Consider the following 8,718-nt stretch of genomic DNA (forward strand, 5'->3'; position numbering starts at 1 on the left):
ATGCACTACTTAGGGTTTCCGATTGCTGAAATGTCTCAGTGAGGGTCACCTTTTATTCTATATCCTTACCAATCATGGTTCCAGCCTGAAGTGATTAGTCAGAAAGGTAAATGAGATAAATCAATTCTTAAAATAAGCCACCAAATGAAACTGCAAAAGGGACTACTTTCAGAGTTTAATTATCTGTCTAGGGAAATACTAGAATCCCAGAAGGAATCTGGACACCTTAATATATCATGGATTAAGCTCATGCCTTTGAAATTGCAGTGGTTTTCTCCACTCCAAGATAAGCTAAATGGAAGAACACCAGAGGAAACAAAAATAGAAACTGAATTTACCATTTTTTTATATATATAAAAGAATTTCCTCTATAGTCTTTTACTTAATCATCTGCCATTGAAGAATGTAAAGCTATTAAGTACTGCAATGGGAGTCATATTTAAAGAATTCCAAATATGCCCTGGTTTCAAGGCGTATCCTACATTTCACATTATTCATTATCTTCACTTTCAAAAGTTGTAGTCTCATTTATAAGATCATCAGCTAGATGACTTTTATCACTCAGCCATTGTTCACTTTAGAACACTTACAAATATCTTCCCCAGCTGGCTAAAAAAGTGAGAGAGAGAGAGAGAAATCTAAGAGATCAGGAGGGGATGGGGGGAAGGGAATACTGGAGCAGTAACATATTTGAAAATGTACTGACAGTTTGACAGTTCATAAAGTTGTGTGAAATTATTCCAGTAATGTCCAAGATGAAGTAAGGTCACAATAGCCTATAGTACACAATGCTAATAACTAAAACTCTGGACAGAATACAAAGAGAAATGGCATAAAAACTCTAAAAAATAATAATAATAACAGACAGATTGAGGAGGGATATCAAAACTTGAAAGAAGTGCAGCATAGTGATGAGTTAATAGAGTTTTTTTTTTCTCCTTTATCTCCATGTTTGATCTGAGAGCAAGCTGAGCCCCATAACTACACAGAGGGCATTGAAAAGGAAAATCTCCCAGAGAAACCTTATTTTTAAAGCAATAGGAGTGGGGAAGGAAATTCTTCATCTGGAGAATACAAGAGGAATCCTTGGTGGGTTTATTGTTGTTGTTTTGTTTTGTTGTTTTGTTTTATGTTATGTTATGTTATTTATTTATTTCCTTGACCTGCTCTAAAGTCAGCTAATATTAACTGGTTATAGCAGCAGAGAAACATAAAACTTCAAGAGAAATGAATCACTCATACATTGCTGGAAGGAATATAAAATGGTTCAATGTCTATGGAAAGCAATATTACAAAACTAAACTTATGCTTACCATACAACTCAGCTTTTACACTCTTGAGTAATTATTCCAGAGAAATTAAAACAAAACCTTGTACATAAATATTCATAATAACTTTATTCATAATTGGCCAAATCGAAAGCAACCCAAATACCTTTCAATGGACAAATAGTTAAACTGTGGTACATCTTAACCAAGAATACTAATCAGTAATAAAAAGGAAAAAAGATAATGATAAATGCCTAGATAGAACTCAAGAGAATTATACTGGGTGAAAAAGACAGCCTCAAAAAGTCACACACTGTATGATTCCACTTTTGTAAAATTTTTTAAATGACAATTTATAGAAATGAAGAACAGATTAGTGATTGATAGAAGTTAGAAAGCAGGTAGATGGGGGATTGAAGAAGGTGGCTGTGACTGTAAAAGAGGTAGATGGCAAATCTTTCTGATAGACTTGTTCTGTATCTTGAATATTATGGTAGTCAGATCTATACATGTGATAAAATTCCATAGAACTAAATACACACACACACACACACACACACACACACACACACACACACACATAAAACTGGTAAAATCTGAATAAGGTCAATAGATTACATTAATTTCTTAACTGTGATATTGTACTCTACTTAACATATATATATAAACAATATATAATAAAATATATACAAAATATATAAAACTATATATACACATATACATATACATATATATGTATATGTGTATATATATTAGGATTGAGTTGGGAGATGGGGGAAAGGTGTGTTTACAAAAGTTCAGCATGAGGAACTTCTTTGGAGTGATAGATCTGTTCTGTATCTTGATTGTGTTGGCAATACACAATTGTGTGCATTTGTCCATATTCATAGAATTGTATACCAAGATGTGTGAATTTCATTGTATATAAATTTAAAAACTTAATCCACTCCCAAAAGTAAAAAGTCTTTAGCAATAGTTTATAGAAATATAATGCTATTACCTAGTAACCTAATCAATGGATAAGCTTCAATAATATTCAAAAAAGTTTTGATTTTTGTATAGTATTCTTTATATTTTACTGGGACTGTCTCCTTATAATTTGAAAATATTTCCAAATAATATGACAAAAATGTAAGTGCTTTATTTGTGAGGACCTAAGTTATCCATCCAGATTATAACTATAATTTACAGAACATGCACAGGTATACCATTCATGAAAATTAAACAAGAATATTATTAGTGCCTCGTCAAGTGGAAGGAATTTCATGACTTTCTGATGAAAAAGGTTGGCCCAATCTTTAACAATTAACAAAGTTCATCATCATATTTAAACCTTTACTTTGCCTCAGGTTCAATTCTGTTTCCGTTAAAGGACAATGGCCATTGGCCCTCTGAGCCCTACCATTAATCATTTCTGAAGTTATGCCACTAAAATTTTTAGTAATTTTCATAAGATTGAAGAAGTGTTAGATTTTTTTTTTTCACTAAAATAAAACTCTAGCTATCTTTATTCTGTTTCTTCCTAAAGATTCATGAATTACATTATCTGGAACTATTTCTGATTTTCCATATTAGAAGTAATAATTTTTCTCCCAATGTATTTTTAATAAGTCCAATAGTGAGGAGTATTATCATTTCAGTTCTTTCAAAGTGTCTAAAGTGAATAGCAGCTATGCCTGTCATAACTGTCGCTAAGACTTTGAGTTCTTTACCTGACTATGAATTCAGCTGCTAGTAACTTCCAAGATACTCTCTTTTTTCAGGGAATCATTCCACATTCCATTTTTTAATTCCACTAACTCTCTCTGCCTGTACTACAGAATACAGAAGACAGAATTCCTCTACAACTGCTCTCTTGTAGTTCATGTTTCCAAACATACCAGGATACGCAAAAGTGCAGGATCAACACAACCTATTCTTTATTAACCATGATTGCTGACCTCCCAAAACAAAAAAAATAAAATAAAACTGTTTCATAAAACACAGAATTGCATTGAAGTCACAAATGTTCCACCCAGTGCCATACAGAAACGCCAGTTTCATCGTTGGTCTCACAATAACCATATAAAATGAGATTTGTAGTTGGTATGAGCTCGGATGATCTATAGTAAGTATACCATCTTTATGGAAATCCCATTGAAAAGAAAACGCATGTGCTTTCCTTCCCAGCATTTTGGATCACTTTTATTTGAAACATTGTTCACCAAGCTGAAATTCTGTGCATTGTGATTTATTGTACTTCATATTTAGATTTTACAGACATAATCTAATGGTAAGAAAAGCAGAGTTATCTATATGCACTAAAGGCTTTGTAATATTTTCCTTTGTCTTCAGGAGTAAGGTCTATTACAATGTGTTTATATATTACATTTGAAACCTTCTAATTCATTACATATTTATAGATTTTAATTTATCCACATCTATTTGAAATAATGTTTACAAATCTTTTGTTTCCTCTTTGGAATAGATCCTTCTACTCCCCATCTGGGCCTTAAAAGTTTGTGGATAGAAACACTATTTATGTCCTATGTAAATTTATCATTCAAAGACACACACACACCACAGCATTATAAAGTATAAATGTAAAATAAAGGGTTTATTGGGAAAACTCACAAGCAGAGATGTAGCAGAGTGGATAACTCCTCCATTCTCTTGGCATTGAGTAGGAAGGCATGCTGGGGTAGAGCACAGCTGGAGAACCTTTGAGCTTATCTTCTGGTATCTGGCTGTTTTACTATTGAGCTAATTCAAAACTGCTGTGCTAGCTGCTTGCTATGCTACCAAAAAGAGTTGGGAGTAGGGAAATGAGGATAATAGTCCTCAGAGCCACTCAAATTTGTCTCTCTTTAGTCCATCCCCTGGCCCTTGGCGGCTCATTAAATATGCATATTTCTATTAACTTCCATGGATTCTAGGTCACAGTGATTCTTATATAATTGCCTGGGAGGTCTCCTACAACTGGGACATATAGCAAGCCACTGCTTGAAACAATTGTGAAAGACCATTTCAGCCTTTTTATCCATATCTGAAATAGGAAATCTATACACACCACACACTTCCTTGGGTCAGAGGAATCTATGACTAACTAATTGAGGTCTGTCATCCCACTTTAGTTATAAGTTAGACTGAATATCCACTTTAAAAAAAAAAGTTCTTCAGAGACTCAGATCATTCTTTTGTTATGAGAAGCAACTTTCAGACATAGAAAAAAGTAGTCGCACAACTATAAGAGGCAAAGTCAATATCCGAACTCATGCCTCTCCAGGTGTACTCAGTCTAGGCAACATACACTATCCATCCACTTGCTAAGGTCAAAAGTTGTCCATCTATACACCATTGCAAAGCAAACACAAATTTTAAAGACATTGAAGATGGCCAAAATATTCCTCCTCAAGTACTCCTGGTTTATTACTCCATGACTCCTGGGTGTACTGTTACTCCGCCAAGGCAAAATAGATATAAAAGTGTATACCTTTTAAAGGACAACAGGCAGCCAGCCTCGCTAGCCTTGTAGATATAGTTAATTGAGAGGTTAGAGTATGTAACCTCTATGAGTTTCAACACTTTTTTTATTGGGCATCCCTGTCAGTTATGGTGATTCTACTAGTTAAATTATAGTAAGGAAAACTTTATTCAATGAAAGCTATTGCAATGCGTGAACGAACCATGCAATAGGTCTTGTAGCTGGGGAGAAAAATTGAACTCGATTCCAAATACAGTATTGGCTAGCGGGAATTTATGATTAAGGAGCAGGGTGCAGGTCGATGCATAGAAAATTACTAAGAGAAAATATCAGGAGTAAGGGGGATATTGGTTAAAGCAACTAATAGGATTCTTACTGAAGGCAGGCCATAGTGATTAGACATACCTGGGAGATGGTAATGGGTGAGGAACCTGATTAGTTATTAAGGGTGATAAGAAAAGGGAAAAGATTTTTAAATATGTAGAAATAATTTTGTAATGACTGGTTAATCATATTACTACATTTTTGTGGCAACATAGTACTCATTTAAGCACTTGAAAATAGAAGTTGTACAAAGATTACATTAAGACATGGTACATTGGGTTACCAGAGGGTGGGAGAGCAGAGAGGAGGGCGGTAGATGGGGGGAAAAATTAAAGACAGGGTATATTGACTAATTATTTGTTTTTTTATAGAAATAAAGGTCGTACCCATACTGCTGACATGTAACAATGTGATAATATAGAATTAAACTTGTGAGTCTACAACAGAAGTCATCTGTGCTAAATAGGAAACAAAGTTGAAAAGGACCAGAGTAAAACAAAAGTACTAGGACAAATAGGTCGGGACTGTAAGTAGCAACAACATTCACTCATCTCCTGAGTATTTCAAGTGTTACAATTGGTGAGCTAAACCAGCTTTGCAAGATTTTTGCTAAAATGGGACAATGCAGAGTTTCTAAATATGAAGTCCAAAAATGGAGGTCTAGTTGAAAAATTCAGGGAAGCCTAGTAGAATTTAGTCCAAGAGAGACTCTTTATCATGTACCATATATCTATGTAGATATTTATTTCAGTCAATTTCAGGAATGCTCCATGATTAGGACTAAAATTTAGTCCATTGCATAGAACCACTAATGCTGTGGGTTATCAACAATTTACTCCCATTGTATTTGGTAGGTGGCTAAGGCATTTTGTAGGATTTACCCACCTTGGAGAAGGGTGATTTTTCATCAATGATTCATACCCTTTTTTAAGGTGGAAAATTTTGTGGACAAGACCCCTAGTGAGCAAACAGCTTGAGCAGAGCTATAGTTGGGTCATCTTGTGAGAAATGAGTACTGAGTGGCCTATTTATGATTGCTAACACTCAGAAAACAAAGCTAGCTCTTGATTGGTGGTATCATGGCTAATTTTCAACAGATAATTTTTAGGTTTATCTTTTCTTATGGGATTTATAATTCAGTGAAGACACTTTACAGGAAAGGTCATAAAATAAAAGCTTCCTTCGTTGAGAATAATTTGCCTTCGGTAGGGTTCAGTCACAGGTTAGCAGCTATTGCTAGACTTCAGAATAAAGTTTTCAAGTACAAAAGCCCAGAAGCTACTGAATAACAGTGGAGTTTTTTTTTTTTTTTAATTGTTATGTTTTGTTTTACTTTTGGTTGTTTTTGCTAAAGCTCATTACAACTAATATTGGGGAACAGGAATCAAGAATTTGGGATTTAAAGTAATTAGTAGCCCAAGGATAGGGTTTACCTTACTGCTATCTGGACATTTTTCAAGATTATGACCTGCCAGTCAAGTTGGGCCACTAAACTCATGCCTTGGGATAATGATTTTAGTAAAGTTAGTATAAAACGCTTTTCCTTCAATATTTGAAGAGGTCAAACAATTGACAATCTCCTTCTTTACAGTGAGAGACAGAAAAGCCAGCAAATTATACTTAATACATCATGAAATGTCTATAAGGACTAGAGTACAGTCAGCCCCCAAGGTTAGTTGTCTGGCATGAGCCTTGGGATCTATGCTTCTTGAAGGTCCCATTCATAGTTAGTCACTTGGACTTCGATGCCATATTATATAAGGAGAAGAGATTTTGCAGTGGGAACCACTATCAAAATATCATAAATATCTTGGAATGTTTAGACCTCATCTAGAAGTCTACATTGTACTTGAATCTGTCTAATTCCTGATGACACTTTCTAGGAAAGCTTGGGAGAGTAAAAACATACTGTGTTACTTGTTAAATAAAGACAAACTGATTTGGGAGATTTTTAGTTAAGGAGTATAAAAAAGAGGGTATTAGCAATGTCCAAGGTTACATATAAAATACATTGGTGACAGCTATTTGTTCAGTCACTGAAATGAAATGCTGCATTATAAGAACAACAGTTTCTTCTTTACAAGCCTCAATAGTCCACAGTAAGTCTCCAAGTACCAGCCTTGCCTCCAATAATGCTTGGATGAAGAGAGTAATAATTTTCCCTCTTGTGAAAGGTGACATTATTTTACTGTCACAACCTTGACAATCTCTAAGCTTACAAAAAGTTCTGAGCTATGCATTCAAACATTAGAGAAGCTACCAACAAGAGTCACAATGAATGTATGTAATCAGTAGGTCCAGGTACCCATGTGCTCATAATACCCATATTAATTAAAAGTAGGACAACATAGATGAGCAAAAACAGGCCAGGAGCCCAGCCCCTCTTTTGACAGGTCCCTCCACCTAACAAAATGACTAAAACTAGTTAAAATATTTCTTCATAACTCTTTTAAATCCAATAATCCAGGTTTTTATATCAATGCATTAGATTGCTTGCCTTTTTTACTGCACAAGGAGCCAAATAAATCCCAGCTCTTGATATAAGTCAATCAGCCTGGATGCATTTCTGAGCAGCCCCTATCTTGCTTTATCCCAAGTAATTTTATTCTCTAAGTTAAGTCCATAACTTTCTTCCCCCAAAGTATTACCAGTTTTTATAATATTCTTAAATCTTTTCTAGGCATCCTTTCCAAGACAGCCACTGGCCCCAGCAAAGTTTCTCTTTATAATTACGTAGTTCTCAGGACTTCAGCCTTTTTACACTGAATGGAATTCTTTCTGCTACCCATCCTATCCTACTTACCCAGCTTTTCTCAGTCTTGCCTTCTTTCCACTAGTTATCAACAGCCTCCTTACTGTGTTTATATTTTATTTTTTATTTTTTTATTTCTCAGGAAAGCTGTCATTCAAAGATTTCGGATCATAGATTTTTCTGCCATCTTCCCAAATACTGCATAGATCTGAACAGACACTACAGAAACCCAATTGCCATTAGAGCTTGGACACCACGAACAACTCACCTAATCTGGGTCTAAAAGACACTCAGCCTCCAACCCTTTCATTGTCCTTCTTCTAGGGAGAGACTATAGCTAACTCTGCTATTTCCAAAAACGCATGGTCCAGAATGGAGGGGTTTAAGTTTCTTTTTGATTGCCTGTAGTTATGCAAAAGAGTCATTGACCCATCACTCCAAGTGTTGAAAAAAGAAAGTTTTTTTTTTAGAGGAAACTTGAAGGCAGTAAGATGAGTGAGGTGGGGGAGTTATAGGTCATCTGTGTTTGTCAATTGGCTTTACTCCTCTCTTATCTACTAAGAGGAGGTACTTTTACACATTAGAGAACAATATCTTGCCTAAATTGAGCTCTCACTCTCTTACAGAGACTTGGAGACAGAGGCACTATTTTCCTTCATGATTACATTTATTTTCATCTTGAGAAAGGCTGCTTGGTTGGAAAACTGGCAAGAAGTTTTTAAAAGGTTTATATCTCAAAAAGATATGGAAAGAATTTCTAACTAGTTTTCTAAAGTAAATGTTCTAAGAAAAGGGAAGTCAGAGGCCTAGACACTAGAAAAAACTTGTCTAACATTTAGACAAGCTGAGAGAACTGATAAAGTCTTCTTGGTTGGCAGGTGTCCTTCTTGGATCTTATAGTCAACAACCTG

Source organism: Pteropus alecto, unplaced genomic scaffold (assembly GCF_000325575.1).
Source record: "Pteropus alecto unplaced genomic scaffold, ASM32557v1 scaffold239, whole genome shotgun sequence".
Classification (NCBI taxonomy): Eukaryota; Metazoa; Chordata; class Mammalia; order Chiroptera; family Pteropodidae; genus Pteropus; species Pteropus alecto.